The 25,223-nt window shown below is 37.4% G+C and overlaps 1 protein-coding gene across 12 annotated transcripts in view; it reads right to left on the bottom strand.

Moving 5' to 3' along the window:
* RBMS3 (RNA binding motif single stranded interacting protein 3) overlaps window positions 1–25,223 on the bottom strand; it is a 1,488,242-nt gene that overhangs the window by 971,791 nt on the left and 491,228 nt on the right. The gene's annotated exons all lie outside the window — the stretch shown is intronic.

Below are 25,223 nucleotides of genomic sequence, written 5' to 3'. Positions count from 1 at the left end.
CAAATCAGAACCATCTTTAGTGTCAGTGAGAAAGGAAAAAAGGAATGACACTGAACCTAGTAGAAAAATATCTGTTCAGTTCCCTCATTAGGGAACTTTTTATTTTTTAAATGCCTGCACCCATGGCATATGGAATTTCCTGGGCCAGGGATTGACTATGAGTGGCAGCTGTGATTTATGCCCCACCTGTGGCAATGTCAGGTCTTTAACCAATTGCACCAGGCTGGGGATCATACCTGGGCCTCTGCAGTGACCAGAGCTGCTACAGTTGGCTTCTGGAACTCCAAAGAACTTTTAAATGTTGATGAAAACACATGCATTTTTCTCTTTCTGGGAGAATACAGTAAACATGTTTCCCTATTCTTCCCACCAGGTATAAACAAAAATCTTAACATTATATATAAAAATCATAAGATTACAGAACAACAAGGGAACTGGAGACTTAAAGAATGGCACAGTGATGAGTTCTTTAAATTTACTTTCTGCTTCATGTATCCCAGATTTAGGACTGAAGAAGCCAGAAACACAGAAACATCAGTGGGTGCAGACAAAAAAGCCGCCCTCTCCTGATCCCCTCTGCACCCACCCCCAGTCTCCACTCTCTATCCAAAGAACCAAGAAAGGGATAGCCTAGCAAGAAAAAAGCTTTTAGATAAAAAAAAAAACATACATTAAATGAATACCACAAAGAGAATGATGCTATAGTTCCACCACTGCCTTCACCAGCCACAGCTGAGCAGAAGACCTCAATTTAAACAACAAATGTTCCCCTCTCTGGCTGTCATGATGCACTTTCACCAAAATGGCATCAGAGAAGACTGAGCAGGTGGTGATAATAAGGCCACCCCTGCAGTATCAGTGGGGACTCTATGGGGACTATGGACTTCTACTCCTATCAGCAGTAACAAGGCGCTCCAGCCCCTTGCTGGGGCAGTGTCATTGGAGGCCAAGTGGAGTCAGGACTTTTGCCACCATGCCCCCCACCCCTGCTGTGGTGTAACAGCTCTGTGGGAAGCAGTGTCAAGGAGATCTTACCCCTGAAAGCAAGGATAGAATCAGCAAAAGCCTAGTGAGCAGCTAGGGCTCTAACCTTCATTCAAAAGCAACAGGAGACTTTCTTCTCCTGGGGTGTAAACAAAAGATGAGTGGAGAATCTGGATTTTAAGCTCCACCCGGCAATAATGAAGCCCTACTTTTAGAAAAGCATTAGATAAAAAAGCTAAAACAAAAGGTATCAATAAGATATAGAGTCTTATAACAAAATACACCAATGTACCAGTTTCAATTAAAAAAAAATCACTTGTCATGCCAAGAGTCTTAAGAACTTCAACTTCCATTAAAAATTACCAGTACACTACAACACTAAGACAACAAAAATGTTAAATTATCTAACAAAGAACTTAAAGCCATCATCATAAAAGCAATTTAGTGAACAATTATGACATACTTGAAACAAGAAAAATAAAATTTCATCTTACAAATAGAGACTATATATATGTATGACAGGGTCATTATGCTATATAGCAGAAATTGACAGTGTAAATCAACCATACGCTAATAAAAGAAATAGATATTATAGAAAGATCAAATGGAGATACTGGAATTGAAACATTTAATTAATGAAATTAAAATCTCAATGGATGAGCTCAAAACAGAGTGAAAAAAATTCAGAGAATTTAAAGATAGAAAAATAGAGATTATCCCATTTAAACAACAAAGAGTCAATAGATATGAAAATAGAATGAATTGAGCCTCAAGAACCTGGGGTAATATAAAAAAAAGATCTAAAATTTATACCACTTTAATATCTAAAAGAAGTTAAAAATGGTGAGTCTTTAAAAGTACTCAAAGAAATAACAACTGAAAACTTCTCAAATTTGGCAGGAATACCACACACATGTATATTCAATAAGCTGAGCAAACCTCAAAGGTATAAGCCCAATGAAATCCAGGTCAAAACAAATCATAGTGAAAATTCTGAAAAATGAAAACAAAGAAAACAAATCCTAAAGGCAGCAAGAGAAAAATGGCACTGTAACAATAGCAGAAAAAGCAATTAGAATGGCATTTGATATTTTATCAGAAACCAGGAAGACCTAAAGAAAGTGCCATGATATTGTTCAAGTGCCTAAAGAAAAGAACTGTTAACCCAGAATTCTATAGACAGTAAAAACATTCTTTACAAATGCAGGGAAAATCAAGACAATCTCAAAGAATTGAGAGAATTTATTATTAGCAGATCTGCCCTAAAAGAATGGTAAATGGAAGTTCTCCAAGCAGAAGGGTAATGGAAAAATAAGCAATGGAATCTTGGAACATGGAAGAAAGAATAAAAAGGGTAAAAATAGGAGTAAATAAAATACTATTTCTTCTCCTCTTGAGATTTATAAATTAGGTTTGATGGTTGAAACAAAATTATAACATTCGGATGTGGTTCTATATATGTATGGAGAAAATAGTTAAGAAACTCATGTAATAAACCAGGTTGGATAAAGGGATATGTTTTGTACACTTCACTCAAGCTACTGAGATGTTAACACCAGGAGACCAATTGTGCTAGAATATAAAATATAGAGTAACCACTAAAAATCTATAAAGGGATCGGGAGCTTGGGGTTATCAGACACAACTTAGAATAGATTTACAAGGAGATCCTGCTGAGTAGCATTGAGAACTATGTCTAGATACTCATGTTGCAACAGAACAAAGGGTGGGGAAAAAATGTAATGTATACATGTAAAGATAACTTGATCCCTTTGTTGTACAGTGGGAAAATAAAATAAAAATAAAAATAAATTAAAAAATAAAAAATAAAAAATAAAAATAAAAAACATACTACATTCAAAATAAAGAGATAAATCAAAAATTCATTCTGAAAGATATTCAAGTAGCCTGCAATAAGATAAAAAAAATAAACCTGAGAAAGAAAAAACAGAAAGAACTAGCAGAAAATACACAAAAACGGCAGATGCAGGATCAATCAGAGTAGGAAGATCCTGAGCTCACCTTCCCCACAAGCACATCAAAACTACACCTACATATAGAGCATCTCTCACTGAAAACAACTGAAAGATGAGCAGAAGATCTCTTCTACAACTAAGGCTATAAAGAAGGATCCAGTCAAAATCTGGTAGGAGAGGAGTAGTGACCAAGGTGGTTCCTAAACCCCTAGTAGGGACATAGAAATGGAAGGGGACATCACAGGCTAAGAGATCCTCCTTGGGGAGCAGAGTGTTTGAGCCACATGTTAGGTACCCAAGGTTTGGGGTCCAACATCAGAAAGGGGAAACCCCTTAGTTGGTTTGAAAACCAAGGGCTGGAAGGTTGTAAATAAACTGAGACTCTGCTCTTGAAGAGCTCACAGACTTGCTTGATCCCAGGAACAGCACAGAGACAGCACACTGAAAACTGCCCAGTGTGTTGGCCAGGATGGACTTTGGCTCCAGGCCCTCCTGTTCTAGTGCCGTTCCCTGCTAAGGCAGATATTGCCATTGACGAAGTGCACACATGTACCCCAATGTAGGAAGAGAGCCAGCTGGAACCCTGGCTCAGTCTCTAGACAGAGAAGAGACCACCACTTCCAGGGAAGGAGCAGAGAAACTTAAAAGTGCAGCCCCAAAATCTTGAGCTTTTTCCAGGTCCCCAACCAAGACATAATGTCATTATTCCTAAGAGAAGTGCAGCTCACTTAGGGATCCTGCTCCAGACTTTTGGGCCTATTCCCTACCCCAATAATGTATTGACTGCCTACCCCAAAGTGTGTTGACTGCCAATGAGCCTAAATGAAGCCCAGGCTCACACCTGGCTCTGGCTCTAGCCCCTCCATATCCAGCCTTACTTCCTACCAAGGTGGTAGCTGCCAGCACACTATAGAAAAGATGTGGCCCATGCTCACTTCAGATCCAGCTCTCTCACCAAAGCCTCTGGACACAGATAGACTACATAGGGATGCTTCCACACAAGGCCACCCCTTCAAGACAAGAATAGGTAACTGTTTTACATAATTTCATGTAAAACAAATAAAGTTGAACAAAATGAAAAGACAGAAGAATAAATTTCAAACAAAAGTACAGGATAGAGCACCAGAAAAGAAAACAATAATGAAACAGAGATAAATAATTTACCTGATAAAGAAATACTATTGCTAACTGAACTTAGGGAAAAGAATATATGAACACAGCAAGAACTTCAACAAAGAATTAGGAAATATTAAAAAAAGAACCAGTCAGAATGAGGAATATAAGAACTGATGTTAAAAATACACTAGAAGAAATTAACAGAAGATTAGGTGATACAGAAGAACACACAGGTGACTTGGAACACAGAATAGAGGAAATCACCCAATCAGAAGAGCAAAAAGGAAAAAAAAATATGAATATGATTTAAGGGGCCTTTAGGACAACATCATGCATACCAACATTCACATTATATGGGTCCCAGAAGAAAAGAGAGAGAGAAGGGGGTTGAAAACACATTTAATGAAATGTAGCTGAAAACTTTCCAAGATTGAAGAAGTAAAGAGATTTACAGATATAAAAAACATGGAGAATTCCAATCAAGATGGAGCAAAACAGACACACATCAGAACATATCATAATTTAAATGGCAAGAGTTAAAGATAATGAGAGAATTTTAAAAGCAGCATGAGAAAAACAAAGAATCATATACAAAGGAGTCCCCATAGGCTATGAGATGATTTTTTCAGCAGAAAGTTTGCAGGGCAGGAGGGAGTAGCATAAAATATTTAAAGTATTGAAAGGAAAAAACCAACAACCCATAATACTCTACCCAATAAGGCTACCATTCAGAATTGAAGAATCAATAAAGAGTTTTCCAAACAGACAATAACAAAAAGAGCTCGTCACCACTAAATCTACCTTATAAGAAATGTTAAAAGGTCTTCTTAACATGAAAAAGAAAAGGCTATAACAAGAAATAAGAAAATATAGCGGAGTTCTCACTTCAGTATAGTAGGTTAAAGATACAGCATTGCTGCAGCTGGGGTGTAGGTAGCCGGGGAGCGTGTGGAGAAAAGGGAACCCTCCTGCACTGTTGGGATTGTAAGCTGGTACAACCATTATGGAAATCAGTACGGAGATACCTTAGAAATCTATACATAGAACTACCATATGAACCAGCAATCCCCCTCTTGGACATACATCCAGACAAAACTTTCCTTAAAAAAGACACATGCACCCTCATGCTCATTGCAGCACTATTCACAATAGCCAAGACATGGAAACAACACAAATGTCCATCGACAGATGATTGGATTAGAAGATGTGGTATGCATACACAATGGAATACTACTGAGCCATAAAAAAGAACCAACTAATGCCATTTGTAGCAACATGGATGGAACTGGAGATTCTCATCCTGAGTGAAGTAAGTCAGAAAGAGAAAAACAAATACCATGTGATATCACTTATATCTGGAATCTAATGTCCAGCACAAATAAACCTTTCCACAGAAAAGAAACTCATAGACTTGGAGAATAGACTTGTGGTTGCCAAGGGAGAGGGGGAAAGAGTGGGGTGGTTGGGGAGCTTGGGTTTAATAGATATGGACTATTGCCTTTGGAATGGATTAATAATGAGATCCTGCTGTGTAGCACTGGGAATTATGTCTAGTCACTTATGATGGAGCATGGTAATGTGTGAAAATAGAATCTGTACATGTACTATACAGTAGAAAAAAAATTGTCTTGGGGAAATAACTATGAAAAAATAATAATAATAAAAAAGAAAGGCATTATATAATGATAAAGGTGTCAATACAAGAAGAGGATATAACATTTGTTAACATATATGCATAGGAGCACTTAAATATATAAAACAAATATTAACAGATATAAGGATGCTCACTCTCACCATTTCTATTTAACATAGTATCAGAGTCCTAGCCACAGCAATAAGTCTATAAAAAGAAATAAAAGATGTATAAATTGGAAGAGAAGAAGAAAAACTGTCAGTATTTGTAGATGACATGATCCTATATACAGAAAACCCTAAAGACTCCTCCACCAAAAATATTCTTAGAAATAATAAATGAATTCAGTAGAATTGAAGAACATGAGATTAATACACAGATATCTGTTGTTTTTCTATATGTTAACAATTAACTAACATAGAATTCAAGAAAATAATCCTGCTTGGTACTGCATCAAAAAGAATAAAATACCAAGGAATTAGTCCAACCAAGGAGATGAATGATATGTCTAAAACCCATAACACATTGATGAAGGAAACTGAAAATGATATATGTAAATAGAAAGCTAGGCCATGTTCATGGATTAGAAGAATTAATTTGTTTAAATGTCCCTATGAAGTCTGCAAATTTAATGCAACCCCTATCAAAATACCTATGACATTTTTCTCAGAACTAGAAAAGATGATCTTTAAATTTGTACGGAATCACAAAAGATCTCACACAGCCAAAGCAACCTCAAAGGAAATGAACAAAGCCGGAAGTATAATACCATCTGATTTAAGATTAAACTACAATGCTAAAGTAATCAAAATAATATGTTATTGGCACAAAACAGACTTAGATCAATGGAACAGACTAGAGAATCCAGAATGTAATATTACTAAGCCATAAAAAAGAATCGAATTTTGCCATTTGCAACAACATGTATAGAACCAGAGTGTATTATTCTTAATGAACTAAATCAGACAGAGAAAGACAAATGCTATATGTTTTTATTTTACTACACATGATCTAAAAAATAAAACAAACAAATGACTATTACAAAACAGAAACACAGAGACATGGAGAATAAATAAGTTACCACTGGGGATTGGGGGAGTGGCAAAAAAAGTGAAGGATATTAAGAGGTACAAGTTACTATTTTATGAAATAAATAAAATATAGAAATATAAAGTACAGCATAGAGAAGATAGACAATATTTTATAAGAACTTTACATGGCATATAATCTCTAAAAATACTGAATCATTATGTTCTATACCTGAAGCTAATATAAAATCATAAGTCAACTGTACATCAATAAAAATAAAATAAAATGGCAGACTTATGCCCTAATGTGCCTACAATTTCACCTATAACTTCATGTAATGTAAGTAGCTGAGGCACAGCAATTAAAATACAGAGATTAAGAGAATGGATTAAAAAACATATTCTAGGATATATTGTCTGTAAGAAATCAACATCAAATATAACAAAATAGAAAGGCTGAAAATAAAAGGATAAAAAGTTATATTATGCAACTATTAATTAAAAGGAAGCAGAAATGACTATTTTAGTATCATATGAATTCCATTTCAGAGCAAAAAATTTTATCAAAGACATATAGTTATAGTTTATAACATTGCAATAAAATGGTCAACCCATCAAGAAGACATAGCAATGCTAAGTATGTATTCACCAAACAAAAGAGCTGCATAGTAAGTGAGGCAAAATTTGATATAACTGAAAAAAATGAATTCAAAGGTATATGGAGACTTTAACACCTCTCTCTCAGCAACTGATATAACTAGATGGAAATCAGCATGAATATAGAAAAACATTAGCTTCAACAAACCGGATATAATTACATTTTTAAAGAAGGCTTTCAAGTTTCAAGTAGATAATATTATCTGACTCAGGAGAATCAAACTAAAAATCAATAACAGAAAGGTAACAGGAAAAATGTCCAAACACTTGGAAGCTAAACAGTATACTTCTCAATGATCCTGGGGCAAAGAAGAAACCTCACAGCAACACCAGATCCCAGCTGCATCTGAAAACTACATCACAACTTGTGGTAATGCCAGATCCTTAACCCACTGAGTGAGGCCAGGGATCAAAACTGCATCCTCACATAAACAACATTGGGTCCTTAACCTGCTGGGCCATAATGTAAACTCCTGGAATTTTTTTTTAATGAGGTTAATGAAAATTAAAATACAATGTTGTGGGATATAGCTGAAGTAATGATTAAAAGAAATTCACAGCACTAAATTCACACATTAGAAAAGAGGAAGAGACTCAAATCAATAATCCAGGCTCCCACTTTAGTACTCTAGGAAAAGAAGACAAACTAAATCCAAAGCAAATAGAGGAGGGATACCATTAAGAGCAGAAATCAATGAAAGTGAAAGCAGAAAAAAATTTAAAAATAATAAGCAAAACAAATATTGGCTCTTTGAAATTTGTAACATAAAATTCTCAAACTTCTAGCATAAGACCATTAAGGAAAAAAGAGAAAAGACACAAATTTCTAATATTAAGAATGAAAGAAGAGTTGACATATAATATTGTATATCAACCACACTTCGATAATTTTTTTAAAAAAATGAATGAAACAGGAGCTATCACTACAGATCCTATAGATAGCAGAAGGCTAACAAGAGAGCACTACAAACAACTCTACAAATATTTGAGACCTTACACAAAATGGAGTAATTCCTCACAAAACACAAACTATCACAACTTAACCTATATGAAATAGATAATTTGAATAACTGCATATCTATTAAGGAAAATGAATTAATTGTAAAATTCCCCCTCACAAAAATCTTCAGGCCCAGGTAGTTTCACTAGAGATTCTACAAACTCCTAAAGACTTAACAAGTCTGCTCAATATCTTACATAAAATAGAAGAGGGAATATATCCCTACTGAATTATGAGACTAGTAATACCCTGATACTAAAACTAGACATGATAGTCTAAAACCAAAGAAAAAAAGAAAAAGGATGTTATAAAACATCCCTCATTAAAAGAGGAAAAAAAAATTCTTAACAAAATATTAGCCAAAAGAATTCAATAATATGTGTAAAGAATTATATCACATTACTTAGTGCTTTTCTTTTTGGTGGTATTATGATGTGACTTTTAAGACTTCATTCCTTTGGGCATAAATGAATTTACTGAAATATTTCAGCTTCACTATCCAGCCAATTTTTAAAGGCATTGAAGCTAGGGGGAGTTGAAGAGACAGTAATACAGAAAGAATAGTTTAACAGAGGCACTCTCTAGGGCACCATATCTTTATTTTTTTTTTCTTTTGATTTTTTTAGGGCCACACCCATATGGCATAGAGGTCTCCAGGCTAGGGGTCTAATCATAGGTGTAGTGGCTGGCCTATGCCACAGCCACAGCAACGCAGGATCCGAGCCGCATCTGTGAACTACACCACAGCTTATGGCAAGGCTGGATCCTTAACCCACTGAGTGAGGCCAGGGATCAAACCTGCATCCTCACAGATACTAGTCAGATTCATTTCTGCTGAGCCACAACAGAAACGCTCACATCTCTATTTCAATCCTCCCACACCAGGGATTGGTGTTGCTATTACAGATGTCAACTGGAGAGGAGTGGGCAGTTGCCTTGCCTGAAATGCCTTTCTAATTTTAGCATATCAGCTAATCAAATATATTAATACACCATGGTGGCCAAGATGATGGGAGCAGGAGCATTACAGTTTGGGCATCTAGAACCTGCTGGGTCGGAGGCTCAACTCACCCCTTGTACTTATGATGTATTCATTTCTTCCTCATTCCTATATATAGCCCACAGTGGCACATTATTTAGAAGTTGAAGTATAGTTCACAAATGGAAATATGTAGTGCCTCCAAATCATCCTAGAACTCCCCCCTTCTCTATTTTACCTGAAAGTAAAGTTTAAGAGCTTATACAGAAATTAACTACATGGCAGGCATTATTCTAAGCACTATTAACTCATTTAATCCTCATGATCAATCCAATCTTATTGTCATCTTACAGCAGTGAAAGTGAGGCTTAGGGAGACAGAGGTTGAGAAAATTGACCACTGTCCCTTGACAAGCAATTGGTAGAGTCAAGATTCACACTCAGGCCCTGTGGCTCCACAGTCCATGAACTTCATGATCTCATCTGTGCATGAACCTCACTCTGGCTCTATTTTAGATCTACCTCTAATGACTAATGTTTCTTTGCTCATATTTTACTTTAATCTCTGTTTGAGCTCAGGCCTTGTATAACCATTATAATCACAAAACAGAAAGTGATATGGGATATACCAGCCAATTTTTATTCCTCACTTGGTCAATAAGTGACGTTTGGTCACTCTAATCAGAAATATGGCAAGTGAGGTCTGAGGTCTGGGACTACATTTATTTAGATTAAAATGTTTTCAAATATCAACTTGGCAGAGTTCCCATCGTGGCTCAGCGGAAACAAATCTGACTAGGAACCATGAGGTTGCGGGTTTGATCCTTGGCCTCACTCAGGGGGTTAAGGATCGGTGTTGCCCTGAGCTGTGGTGTAGGTTGGAGACTCAGCTCGGATCTGGTGTTGCTGTGGCTCTGGTGTAGACCAATGGCTACATCTTTGATTCAACCCCTAGCCTGGGAACCTCCATATGCCACAGGTGTGGCCCTAACAAGCAAAAAAATTTTAAAAAAATAAAATTAAAAAAATAAATGTCTACTTGGCCATTATCCCTAAAGTGGTAGGAGAAGATGGGCCCTGAATATGTATACTTTGAAATGTGCTGATAATGTTTCTTGTGTTACTAATGTACAATTAATTGAATGCATATCAACATAAGTCCACTGTCCTGCTTTGCAGTATCTTCAAACTCATTATAGGTCCCTTCATTTGTGTAGTCTTTTCTTTAACACTGACAACAACAGTAGCAAACGGTTTATTGAATTTTTTTTACATATATAATGATCTTTTTTTCATTATAGCTGGTTTACAGTGTTCTGTCAATCTTCTACTGTATAGCATGGTGACCCAGTTACACATACATGTATAGATTCTTTATTCTCACTTTATCACGCTTCATCATAAGTGACTACTTACAGTTCCCAGTGCTACACAGAAGGACCTCATTGCTAATCCATTCCAAAGGCAATAGTATGCATCTATTAACCCCAAGCTCCCAATCCACCCCACTCCCTCCCCCACCCACCCCACCCCTGGCAACCACAAGCCTATTCTCCAAGTCCATGAGTTTCTTTTCTGTGGAAAGGTTCATTTGTTCATTTAGATTCCAGATATAAGTGATATCATATGGTATTTGTCTTTGTCTTTCTGACATTTCATTTAGTATGAGAGACTCTAGTTCCATCCATGTTGCTGCAAATGGCATTAGTTGATTCTTTTTTATGGCTGAGTAGTATCCCATTGTGTATATATACCACACCTTCCTAATCCAATCATCTGTCAATGGACATTTGTGTTGTTTCCATGTCTTGGCTATTGTGAATAGAGCTGCAATGAATATGCAGGTGCATGCTTTTTTAAGGAAAGTTTTGTCCAGATATATGCCCAAGAGGGGGATTGCTGGTTCATATGGTAGTTCCATGTATAGTTTTCTAAGGTACCGCCATGCTGTTTTCCATAGTGGTTGTACCAACTTAAAATCCCACCAACAGTGCAAAACGGGTCCCTTTTCTCCACACCCCCTCCAGCAATTGTTATTTGTGGGCTTATTAATGATGGCCATTCTGAGTGGTGTGAGGTAGTACCTCATGGTAGTTCTGATTTGCATTTCTCTAATAATCAGGAATGTTGAGCATTTTTTCATGTGCTTGTTGGCCATCTGTATATCCTCCTTGGAGAAACGTCTATTCATGTCTTTTGCCCAATTTTCCATTGGGTTGTTGGCTTTTTTACTATTGAGTTGTATAATATAAGTCGTTTGTATATTTTAGAAATGCAGCTCTTGTCAGTTGCATCATTTGAAACTATTTTCTCTGACTCTGTAAGTTGTCTTTTGGTTGTTTTTTCTTTGTTTGTTTGTATGTTTTTGGTTTCCTTTGCTGTGCAAAAGATTGTCAGTTTGATGAGGTCCCACTGGTTTATTTTTGCTTTTATTTCTGTTGCTTTGGGAGGCTGACCTGAGAAAACATGTGTAAGGTTGATGTCAAAGAATGTTTTGCCTATGTTCTCTTCTAGGAGTTTGATGGTTTTTTGTCTTACATTTAAGTCTTTAAACCATTTTGAGTTTATTTTCATGCATGGTGTGTGGGTGTGTCCAGTTTAATTGATTTACATGTGGCTATCCATGTTTCCCAGCAATACTTGCTGAAAAGACTGTCTTTTTCCCATTTTATGTTCTTGCCTCCTTTGTCCAGAGATTAATTGACCATAGGTGTCTGGATTTATTTCTGGGTTATTGTTCTGTTCCATTGGTCTGTCTGTCTGTTTTGATACCAGTTCGACACTGTCTTGATGACTGTGCCTTTGTAATATTGCCTGAAATCTGGGAGAGTTATGCCTCCTGCTTGGTTTTTGTTCCTCAGGATTGCTTTGGCAATTCCAGGTCTTTTGTGGTTCCAAATAAATTTTTGAATTGTTTGTTCTAGTTCTATGAAAAATGTCATGGGTAGTTTCATAGGGATTCCACTGAATCTGTGGATTGCTTTGGGTAGTATGGCCATTTTTACAATATTGATTTTTCCAATCCATGAACATGGAATATCTTTCCATTTCTTTACATCTTCTTTAATTTTCTTGATTAACATTTTATAGTTCTCAGCATATAAGTCCTTTACCTCCTTGGTCAGGTGTATTCCCAGGTATCTGATCTCTGGGGGTATTGTATTTTTGTATTCCTTTTCTAATATTTCATTGTTAGTATATGGAAATGTGGCTGATTTCTGGATGTTAATCTTATATCCTGCTACTTTGCAGAATTTGTTATCAGTTCAAGTAATTTTTGGGTTGAGTCTTGAGGTTTTTCAATGTATAGTATCATGTCATCTGCATACAGTAACAGTTTTATATCTTCTCTTCCTATTTGGATGCCTTTTATTTCTTTCGTTTGTTGGATTGCTGTAGCTAGGACTTTCTGTACTATGTTGAATAAGAGTGGTGAGAGTGGGCATTCTTGTCTTGTTCCAGATTTTAGTGGGAAGCCTTTCAGTTTTTCTCCATTGAGTATTATATTGGCTGTGGGTTTGTCATAAATGGCTTTTTATTATGTTAAGGTATGTTCCCTCTATACCCACTTTGGTAAGAGTTTTTAATCATGAATGGATGTTGGACTTTGTCAAATGCTTTTTCTGCATCTATTTAGAAGATCACGTGGTTTTTGACTTTTCTTTTGTTAATGTGGTGTATGACATTGATTGATTTGCATATGTGAACCATCCTTGTGAACCTGGGATGAATCCCACCTGGTCATGTTGTATGATCTTTTTTATATGTTGTTGGATTCAGTTGGCTAAAATTTTTTGAGAATTTTTGCATCTATATTCATCAAAGATATTGGCCTACAGTTTTGTTTTGTTTTGTCATTTTTGTTTTGTTTTGTTTTGTTTTTGGTGGTGTCTTTGTCTGATTTTGGAATGAGGGTGATGGTGGCATCATAGAATGTCTTTGAGAGTGTTCCTTCTTCTTCAACCTTCTGAAAAAGTTTAAGGAGGATGGGTATAAGTTTCTCTTTGCATGTTTGGTAGAATTCACCTGTGAAGCCTTCTGGTCCTGGACTTTTATTTGTATGGAGTGTTTTTATGACATATTCAATTTAATTTCTAGTAATAGGTCTGTTCAGTTGATCTCTTTCTTCTTGATTCAGTTTTGGCAGGCCGTAAGTCTCTAGAAAATTGTCCATTTCTTCTAGGTTGTCCAATTTGTTAGCATACAATTGTTCGTAGCATTCTCTCATGGTTTTTTGTATTTCTGTAATATCTGTTGTGATATCTCCTTTTTCATTTCTTATCTTGTTTATTTGGGTTTTTTCTCTCCTTTTCTTGGTGAGTCTGGCCAGAGGTTTGTCAATTTTTTTTACCCTTTCAAAGAATCAAATCTTTGTTTTATTGATTTTTTTCTATTGTTTTTTGAATCTCTATTTTTTTGATTTCCCATCTAAATTTTATGATTTCCTTGCTTCTGCTGATTTTAGGTTTTGTTTGTTCTTCTTTACTAATTCATTTAGGTAGTGGGTTAAATTGTCAATTTGAGATTTTTCTTCTTTTTTGAGGAAAACCTGTATTGTTATGAGTTTCCCTCTGAGTACTGCTTTTGTGGCATCCCATAGATTTAGAGTGGTTGTGTCTTCATTATCATTTGTCTTGAGGCATTTTTTATTTCCTTCTTGATTTCCTCATTGACCCATTGGTTTTTTAGTAGCATGTTGTTTAGTCTCCATGTAGTAGGTTTTTTCTCATTTATTTTCCTTTGGTTGTTTTCTAGTTTCATGCCATTGTGGTCAGAGAAGATACTTTAAATAATTTCTAAACTCTTAAATTTGTGAGGTTAGCTTTGTGCCCCAGGATATGATCAATCCTTGAGAAAGTTCCATCGCACTTGAGAAGAATGTGTATTCTGATTTTTTTGGTTTTAATGTCCTGAAAATGTTGATTAAGTCTAACTTTTGTATTCTGTTGCCTTATTGATTTTCTGTCTAGAGGATCTGTCCATTGATGTGAGTAGGGTGTTAAAATCTCCTACTATTTTTGTATTCCCATCCATTTCTCCTTTTATGTCTGTCAGTATTTGTTGTAGGTATCTGGGTTCTCCTATATTAGGGGCATATATATTGACACTTGTAATTTCCTCTTTTTGAATAGATCCTTTTACCATTAAATAGTGTCCTCTTTGTCTTTCTTTATGGCCTTCGTTTTAAAGTCTTTTTTGTCAGATATGAGTATTGCAACTCCTGCTTTCCTGTCTCGTCCATTGGTATGAAATATCTTTTCCCATCCCCTCACTTTCAATCTATATGTGTCCTTTGCCCTAATGTGAGTCTCTTGTAGGTAGCAGATTGAAGGTTTTTGCTTTTTTATCAAATCAGCCACTCTGTGTTTTGATTGGAGCATTTAGTCCATTGACATTTAAGGTGATTATTGATATATGTACTTATTTCTATTTTCAACCTTGTTTTCCAGTTGATTCTAAGTTTCTCCTTTCCTCTTTTCTTCTTTGTTGGATGATTTCCATTTATTTCATACTTGAGTACTTTTCAGTTTTCTTGAATATAATGTTTGGTTCTGATTTGTGGTTGCTCTGATTTTTAAGTGTTAACCTCTTCCTATATCTGCTTGCTTTAGCCTGATAGTCATATAGGCTCAAACACATCATTAAATTAAAAAAAAAAGAATCTATATTTTCTTTCTTTCCTTTCCCACATTGTGCGATTTTGATTTTTTTTTTTTTTTTTTTTTTTTAGCATCTTCATGTTTAGATCTGTACGCTGGCTTATTTAAGTGATTGCTTTCCAATTGTAGTTTCCTCCATCCTATATCATATTTCTTCTTACTTTTTTTTTTGAGAATCCCTTTCAGTATTTCTTTTAGAAGGGGTTTAGTATTGCTGCACTCTTAGCTTTTGTTTGCTGGAGAAATTCTTTATTTCCCCTTCTAATTTAAATGATATTCTTGCTGGATAGGATATTCTAGGTTGCAAATTTTTTCCTTTCAGCACTTTGAATGTATCTTGCCACTCCCTTCTGGCCTGTAGTATTTTTATGGAGAAATCAGCTGATATCCTTATGGGGGTTCCCTTATAATTAATGCTATGCTTTTCTCTTGTTGCTTTTAGAACACTCTCTTTAACTTTTGCCATTTTTATTAAGTCTTCGTGTGATCCTATTTGGGTTCAATTTGTTTGGGACCCTCTGTGCTTCCTGTATCTTGATATCAGTTTCCTCTAGATTTGGAAAGATTTTGGACATAATTTCTTCAAATATATTTTCAATCCCCTTTTCTTTTTTCTTCTCCTTCTGGAATTCCTATTATTCATAGATTGGTCTGCTTTATATTATCCCATAGATCTCTTATATTGCTTTCATGTTTTCTCATTTGGTTTTCTGTCTGCTGTCCCGAATGTATGATTTCCATTATTCTATCTTCCAATTCATTAATTCGTTTCTCTGCATTATTCATCCTGTTCTTTAGTGCCTTCAGCTCAGTTTGCATGTCTGCAAATGAATTTTCTAATTTATCTTGGCTCCTCCTTATGTTTTCTAGTCCCTTTCTAAAAGAATCTGCATTACTATTCATATCCTTTCTTGATTCCTTGATATTCAGCCTTAATTCCTTCAGTATTTTCACTACCTCCCTTCTGAACTCAGTGTCTGTGAGACTGCAGAGGTCTGTTTCATTGCTGACTGCCTTAGGTTAATCATGCTCCTTTGACACAGATTGGTTTCTGAGCTTCTTCAAATTGCTTATGTTTTTCTTTTTCTGTGAGTTTGGGAAAGCCAAAATGTAGTCTTGTAAGGCTACTTCTATGTAAGAGCACCCCTTTGTATTTTTTTGGGGGGAGTGCTATTTATTTTTGGTGTGGGAGTTTGAATATTTGCTATCTCTTTCTTCAGTGTGAGCAGGCTGTTATCTCTAAGATGTTCATTGTGTTTTCAGGGAGAAGGAGGCAATGGGTAGAGCCAGCAGTCAGTGCCTGGTCACTGGGTTCTCAACATCAGCAAGGACCAGCAGGAAAGCAGCACAGGCTACTCCTAGTTGCAAGGCCCTGGGAAGTGATAATGAGCTCTAGGCCGATCTACAAGGTGTCCAGAGCATTTGGCAGTAGCAGCAGCACAGTGCGTGACTTCCCAGGAGAGTGAGAGCAACAATAGCTAGTGTTTGATTGCAATGCCCTCCTCTGAGGTGATTGGAACCCCAGGTAGTGCATGTTCAGGGACCCCTCGTGGTAGCGGGCCATTACCACCTCTGGACTCAGTGATAACTGCTGTGGTTTGCCCCTACCACCTGTAGATCATGAATGAAGCACCCTACCTCACTTAGCCCACATAGTAGGTGCTACACAGGCTGCTCCTAGTTGCAGGATGCTGGGAAGTGACAGAGTTCAGACATGTGGGTACTGCCTGGAGCCTTTAGCAGTGGAAGCAGCAGGGCTGGTGTGTTCCCAGGGGTGCGAGAGCACCAACAGGTGGTGTTTGGTCACCATGCCCTCCTCTGTAGTGCCCTTGAGGTGACTGGAGCTGTAAGTGGTGCCTGTTCACAGACCTCTAGTGGTAGCGAGCCCCTCCCACCTCTGGAGCCAGAGATAACTATGGTGGCTTGCCCCTGCCACCTGTAGACCATGGAAGAAGCACCTTGTCCAACTTAGCTCCCACAGGAGGTGCTGAACAAGTTGCAGGTTCCTGGGAAGGGACGTGATCAAGTGGCTGGGCACTACCCAGAGCATTTGGCACTGGCAGCAGCAGGGTGGGTGTGCTCCCAGGGGAGCAAGACCAACATCAGGTGGTGTTCCATTGCAATGTCCTTCTCTGTGGTGCCATCTGAGGTGGTTCAGGATGCAAGTGATTTTTGTTCAGGTACCCCTAGTGGCGGTGGGCCACAGCCACCTCCGGAGTCAGAGATAACTGTGGTGGTTTGCCCCCATCACCTGCAGACCACGCAAGAAGCATCCTGTCCCACTTAGCCCAAGCAGGAGGTGCTGTACCAGCTGTTCCTGGTTATAGGGTCTTGGGAAGGGACAGTGACCAAGTGTCTGGGCCCTGTCTAGGGCATTTGGCAGTGGCAGCTGCAGGGCACTGGTTGTGATCCCAGGAGTGTGAGAGCAACAGTGTATGGTGCTTTATTGTAGTGCCTTTTTTTTTTTATCCAATGCCAGAGGTGACTGGGGCCTCAGGTGGAGCCCACTCACAGGCCCCCAGTGGTGGCAAGCCACGCCTCCTTCTGGCCTCTGAGGCAACTGCCATGGTCTGTCCTTGCCACCTGTACATTGTAGAAGAGGCACCACGTCTCACTTAGCCCCCTGATGCCCTTAGTCCACACAAGAGGTGCCTGGCCACTTGTAGCCTGCACAAGAAGTGCCCAGTCTCCTTTAAAGGAGCAAGATGCTTCTCACCACTCATAGCCTGTACTAGAGCCGCCCTGCCCTCTGAGGCCCCATGGGCATGTGCATGCTCATGCTCCAGCGCAGGGAGTTTCCTATGGCGTCCACCCCTCCTCCTCTCGCCCTCCCCAACAATGGCGCCTTGCCTCTCCTGCAGGCCCAGACCTTCTCCCGAGTTCCCTCTGCTGTGGCATTCCACTCTTCAGCCTGTGGTGTACCAATCCCCCACCAGGCTGTCTCCACACAGCCAACCCCAGTCTTCTCCCCAGGACTGACCTCCGGAGCCTGAGTCTCAGCACCCAGCTCCCACCCAAGCATCTCAGGCTATGGGGTCCAGGCCAGTGGTTCAGATAATCTGTGCAGCTCTCCCTCTGCTTTGCTGTTCTCAGCCCAGCTGATGTGCTTTTCTCGGCAACTCTGAGGTCCCTCCATCTTGGCTGATCTTTCAGTCAGTTAGGTGGCTTCCCAGGATGTGGATTCCTTTTCTCCTTCACAGCTCCCTCTCAGGAATGTTAGCCCCTTCCTGAATCCTTTTCTTTCTCTCTTTTTCTTTTGTTCTACCCAGTTATGTCAAGAGTTTCTTGCTCTTTTTGGAGGTTTAAACTCTTCTGCCAGCATTCAGTTGATGTTCTGTGCAAGTTGTTTTATATCTAGATGTGTTTTTTTGATATGTTTGTGGGAGAGGGTGAGCATGACCTCTTACTCCTCCACCATCTTGCTCTGCCTTCCTGTGTATTCATCTTTTTTTTTTTTTTTTAAGGGCCACACCTACGGCATATGGAAGTTGCCAGGCTAGGGGTTGTATTGGAGCTGCAGCTGCTAGCCTCTGCCACAAGCAGATCTGAGCCTTATCTGCAACCTACACCACAACTCATGGCAACGCTTGATCCTTAACCCACTAAGCAAGGCCAGTGATCGAACCTGCTCCCTCCTGGATACTAGACAGGTTCGTTACCACTGAGCCACAATGGGAACTCCCTGTATTGTTTGAAGTGCCAACAGAATTTAGTTGGGCAATGATAATGAAAAGACAATGATTGGCAACATGTTTACAGCAAAGAAGTAACAGTTCCAAATTTGTATTTTCCTAATCTGATAAAGAATATGTCCTGCTATTGGGAGTAATTTTACTACCAGAAGAAAAAAAAAATTGTTAATCACTTTCTTGAAAAAATAATAAATTAGGATTAGACCAAGGTTATCCCAATGTCATTTTTCCTTACTTTCTTTAATTAACGTCTTCTTGAGTAGGAAGAACGGATTAAGTTGGAGCTGCTACATAACCCACATTCTGTCTCATCTATGCAGCAGTCTCTAAGGAGTGCATTGTTAATCGTTATGAAATGACAATTCATTGGAGTGCTTGTGAGTTGTGATTCTATAGTTAGTTTTGCCTTCTTTTTAATTTTCCACATGGGTAATTTTTTAATAAGCAAGAGGCAAGGACAGATGAGGAAAGCTAGAGCATGCACCCACATCTTCATTTACATCTGAGATGCAAGGCGGGGTGTGAAAACTTGTCAGGAATGACACGACCACTATGATTATCAAGCCAATGGCAGGCCAAGGTGATGATATAAACTTGGCATTTACTTGGACTAAGGAGGAAAATAGTGTGTGTGTGTGTGTGTGTGTGTGTGTGTGTGGAGGGTGCCTTGTAGAATTAATTCAGTTGTCTTCTAGCAGATCTTTAGCATTAGGTCATTGTATTAACAAGAAGCCCATTTAAAAAACAATAATGATTCCGTACATTAATAAACTCTTGGACTGATGTCAACTAGTCCCAATAATTCAATCATACCAGATTTGTTAACTGGGTTTAAAACATCTCTCTCTCTTTTTTTTTTTAAGATTGACACTTTATTTTTACTGAGTTTTTTTAGCCCTGCACATAGCATGCAGAAGTTTCCAGGCCAGGGACTGAATCTGTGCCACAACAGTGATGGGAGAAACAGCATTGACAATGCCAGATCCTTAACCTGCTGAGCTACCAGGGAACTCCTAAAACATCTTCTAAAGAAACAGTTAGCCTAGTTATTCCTTATTTATACATTTAAAAGGAGAAGGGAGTTCCCAGCATGGTACAGTGGTTAGCACATCTGACCAGAAACCATGAGCATGTAGGTTTGATCCCTGGCCCCACTCAGTTGGTTAAGGATCCAGCGTTGCCATGAGCTGTGGTGTAGGTCACAGACACAGCTAGGATCCTGCATTGCTGTGACTCTGGCATAGGCTGGCAGCTACAGCTCCAATTAGACCCCTAGCCTGGGAACCTCCACATGCCACAGGTGCGGCCCTAGAAAGACAAAAAATAAAAATAAAAACAAATAAATAAATAAAAGGAGAAATACCTATTGTAGAAGAATTAGTTATTCATGCACTACTTATTCAAAAAGTTATCCAGTAAGTATCAACAGAGCACCTACTCTGAGCACCAGATATTTGGTTCAGGATAAGCCTCAATAGGAGGAAGACAGAAAAGGGGAAGGTATAGTAGAAGAGAATTAATTTTGAAAAATACTCTCCAGGAATTTAAATTCTAAGCATGGAAAGTAAAATAACAACATTAGGCAGTGTATGATTAAGTGTCAGATAAATGGTATACAATGAATCAGATAGTAATTACCATAGAAGCAGAGGTTAATTTAGTATAAAAGTAATGATGCTTAAACTTCAGGGCCCTCACTTGGACAGAACCCTCTAAATAAATATTCACTACTTTAACCAATTTTGTATGTATAATTTTAATTTTCTTTTTTTCTGCGAAAGGGCCCCTTGAATGGTTTAAGTGCCAGTTCCCACAAAATCTGGACTTGATTGTGCAGAGGTATTCAGACAGGCAGAGCAGAAATTTCTCAAGATCTTTTCCCAGCGAAAGTGGGGATCTTTCCAACTTTTTTGGATCTTTCTTTCCAACCCTGTATTTCCCATTTTGGCCCGATCAGGTGTTTGTCTTCATTCTCCACCCGGTCTCTAGTCTTTATAGTCTTCAAAGAACTACTTTGATAAAACATGGGCACATGCATACACACACACACTCATCTCTAAAATTTTTGCAGAAGAAACATGGGGCTGACTTTCATCTCTGAACATTAAGAGAAACCCCAGGGTACATCTGTTTCATAAAAAAAAAAGTACTTACAAAAGAACAGATTTTGGGGTGCAGGGTATGAGGCATGCACCAAGGATATAACCCAGGCCACAGCAGTGACCTGAGCTGATATAATGACAATACTGGATCCCTAACCTGCTGTGCCACAAGGGAACACCACAAAACAACAGATTTTGATCACAAAATCCAAAGCCCAACTCCTCCTGGTACTAGCAAGTCTTTTTGTTGGTCATGGACCAACAGAAAGATTTTTGCTTGGAGATAGGATGTAAAATTGTACATCCGCAATTTTCTTAAATGCCCTCAAATGAGTCAGGAATGGCCCCAGAGCTGAAGACAGGGCTGCAGCAGGAATATGACATTTCATGGTCTCTATTTCCAAGGGACAGAAATATAGGGACACAGAACCTAATACATTGTTCATTTAAATTTCATATATATAAATATATTTAATTCTAATGATTATTTTTTAATTTTATGGCTCCTTGACTTTGTGTCTTTCCTAGGAAGACTCCACCTACACTATGGAAATCTAGTATTTTAATTCTAGAATCTAACAGCTTAATTTATACATAACATGGTGACCTCAAAATGATTGTAGCATAGAGTTTTAAGTAGGTGTTCAGCTTTATTCCTTCTCCAGATGCCTGGTAGACTTTACCAAAATAGTTTATTTAAAAATTTGTTTCCCAGTAATCTAAAATGCAAACTTAATATATACTAAATTTTCATAAATATTTGGATCTATTCCCAGAAACTCTATTTTATAATGCAACATTTATCCACACATGGGTAGAAATTATTTTAAATATTGTAGCTTTAAAATACGTTTGAATATTTGTTACAATTATTCACTCACTACTCCACTTTTCATAAGTTTTATTAAATGTTCTTGATTATTCATGTATGCTTCCATTTTTTTTGAAGTCCTGATATGTGATGCTTGCTTAATTTTTATAGAATTAAATTTAGAGATATATATTTCTGTGTTTTTTAATCATTAATTCAAAAAAGATACTTGTTTTCAAAACCTATTACCAATCTCTGACTTTTCTCTCAGGCTTTAAAAAAAAATTTGTCTCAATTGCTTAGAAAATCTTTATGATACATGTTGTTATAATGTAGGTTTGGTTATAAAGTGCTTGCGAGCTGAATCCATCTTCCACGGTAAAGAGAGGCTCTCCCTGACTTAATATGGAAAGCTTAAAATGAAGGTGCCATCCTTGTCCCTCAAAACCAGTTTAATAATGGTCTCCCACTGTTACAGAGCTTCATCAATTTATGAAGTCATCTCTGTTCTTGAGAGTTTCATTCCTTTTGCTATTTTCCTACACACACATTATTAAATAACAAGAAAACGCAAAATTATCTGAATTCGACCAAAGCAAACCTTTAAGTAAATCTAAAAGAAGTATTATGTTTTACAAATAAAAAGGACTGTATGTATTTAATTTTATAAGGGGTGTAAGAACTAAATTACCACTAGTTATGTCATATTTGTTTAGAAAAAATGATTAGTAGGTATTACGATGGTTTTACCTGATCTTACAAAATGATATTTTAGCTTATCTACTAATATTATGTTCATATCTATTCTTGAACAAAAATATTTGATATGACTGTATATTTACTTAAAGTTACTTTCAGAAGCAAAATAAGTGAAATGAAGGAAACATTTTGTATTATTTGCGAGAAGCTGTCTAATTTTTTGCTCCCATCTAGGCAATATCTGAAAATAAAATTTCCTGGCTCTTTTTAGTTATAGCAGAATCAAAAAGCAGTATGCTTGGCACAGGATTAAAATAAGCTATTTGTTTATCCTTCTCATTAATTTCTTAACTAACTCTCTCACAAACATCAAAAAGATCCATTTTAAAACTGACTTGACATATAATAAACCCAATTAAAACACACACACACAGATATATATACACACACACACTTAAACATTTGTGCAGCTCCTAATGGTACCAATAAATCAACTCAAAACTATAAAAAAAGTAATTAGGAACAAAGAAATGACCTGTCTTGATGTTGCTTTTTTTCTTAGTACGATTTTAACACGGTTATACATGCATATCTAATTACTACCTCCGATGACCTATGGTCATAGCTTGATTTCTGTGTTACAAACGGCCTGACATTTAATTAGTTTGTGTGATTAAATTACATAAATATCTACATGGTGACCAAAGGATTAAAACTTTCTTGTGCCTCTAGTTTTCTCAGCACTAGAGTTAATTCTATCTGCCCACATATACATACAGTATGTGAACAGACTCACATAGAAATCTTTCCAAGTGAAAAGAAAGTTACAGTTATGAAAATTAAGACTAAAAGATCCATGGCAGAATACATCTTCCAAGAGGTACAGTGGGATGGTGAAGGACTTTAAAAAATGAAAGAGCTTTAAGCCTCAATTGTAACAGGCCAGTTGAGCCAAGGTTCCCATTTCTCACTCATTCTTATTTTATTCTCTAAGAAATTGATGGTCCCTGATGTGTATATGGTTTTTTACAAACTTATAAGAAATGATACTTTATATAAATTTTAGATTAAATTTGGTTATAACCATCACAGTGTTAAGCTTATTTCTGGTTTTTGCACACACCAACTCAGTCATAGATTCTTCACAGCTTGTTGCCTGAAGTGCAACAGGTCTACTCTCCAACTCTGGTACAAGTGTCAGCGAATTCAGTTTTGAATCTCCACAAATGTGGACTTGTATAAGTCCCAAGCAGACCAGAAGCATGGCCATGAAAAAAAGAGTCCTGATCCCATTTATTTAAGTTGTATGAAACAGGGAACATAGATTGCCTCTAAAGACGTGTGTATTAAGAAAGAATATCCTTTTGACATCCTAGAAGATATTACAAATGTGTTTTATCGTTACCCCATCCTTATTATGTAAAGCCTAGTGAGTCCAAAATTTTCTAATTACCCAGAATTAGTAATGAGAGACAAAGAGGGAACACTGAAATCTACCAATAATCTAGAAACTTTATTTAGCCAATGCAATCAATAACTGCCCATGAGAGATTGTCGTCATAACAGATAACAAAGAATAAAGTTGTCTGATATATATGAATCTGATATCTACAAAAGTTGTTGGTTAGGAAAAGAGGAAACTTCCCAAATTTGATATTCTCCTGATAGTAAGTTACTTTCTAAACAGCTAGCTATATGATTGTTCAGTAGAATTCCATGATTTATCTTAAAAATAGTTAAGTTACTTGATGAAATTTCCATGTCCTCCAGAAAGTAAAGGGAGATATAAAAGTATAAACGGTATATACATCTTCTTTTTCTCCTTACTTTAAGCAAAAGTTTCTAGAATGTTTCAAATAGCCAGTGTGTGAAAACAAGGGATGCAAGTAATGTAAAAATGAATTAATCTCTAAATTCTATAAGAGAGAACATGGGGAAATAAAATGAGGTGGGTTTTTTGAGGGTTTTTTTGTGTTTCTTTGTTTGTTTGTTTTTGCTTTTTAGGGCTGCACCCACACCATATGGAGGTTCCCAGGCTATGGGTCTAATCAGAGCTACAGCTTCCGGCCTACACCACAGCCAGAGCAATGCCAATCTGAGCCACATCTTCAACCTACACCACAGCTCACAGCAATGCCAGATCTTTAACCCACTGAGCAAGGCCAGGGATGGAACCTGTAACCTCATGGTTCCCAGTTGAATTCATTTCCCCTGCACCAGGATGGGAACTCCCAACAGTGAGGTATTAATAAAAGCATAGAGAAAGAAAACATAAGAACCACAGTTTTGGAAAATAACATAGAAAACAAGATATAAGTCAAGTTTATAGAATTAGAAGGTAGAAATGATTTAAAATGATGTACTCAATGTGAACTCAATGAAAATTAAAATGAAACAAAGTAGGCTTCTAGTTCCAGATGGGAAACTGAAAACCTAGCGACACCTCACATCCCTCAGGACATACACTGATACAAAAGTATAAATATGTAAGAAAAGAGCGCACATAAAGAGAATGGGAATCATCATCAAATAAGAGATGGTAACAGATTTCAGAACGTTTTAAGATAGGTGCAGCAGTAAAGCATAGACTTGCTTTAAGCCAAGGTTGATAGGAAAAAGGATTCACTCAGAGTCCAGTGGAGAAATGCAGTGAGTCTGGCTCCCCAACCCCTGTTCTTAACTACTATACTCAAAGGTGAAACAGAGGAGAGAAAACATGTGGACGTGGAAAATTAATCAGGAGCCCAATATTAAACCACCAGGAACTCATTCAGTATGAAGTGAAAAACAAAATAGGAAGGAGAGAAAATTATCAGAGAAATAAAGAAAATGGCTTTGAGGTGGAGAAGAAAGTGTGGTTTCAGGTTTAAAGGGCCTAGGAAGTGCTA

Source organism: Sus scrofa, chromosome 13, assembly GCF_054392235.1.
Source record: "Sus scrofa isolate SSC_HxYL_T2T_F1_AM1 chromosome 13, Sscrofa_HxYL_maternal_Yorkshire_Landrace_v2.0, whole genome shotgun sequence".
Classification (NCBI taxonomy): Eukaryota; Metazoa; Chordata; class Mammalia; order Artiodactyla; family Suidae; genus Sus; species Sus scrofa.
The sequence above is the reverse complement of the archived record's forward strand: the minus strand, read 5'-3'. Positions and strand labels throughout refer to the sequence as shown.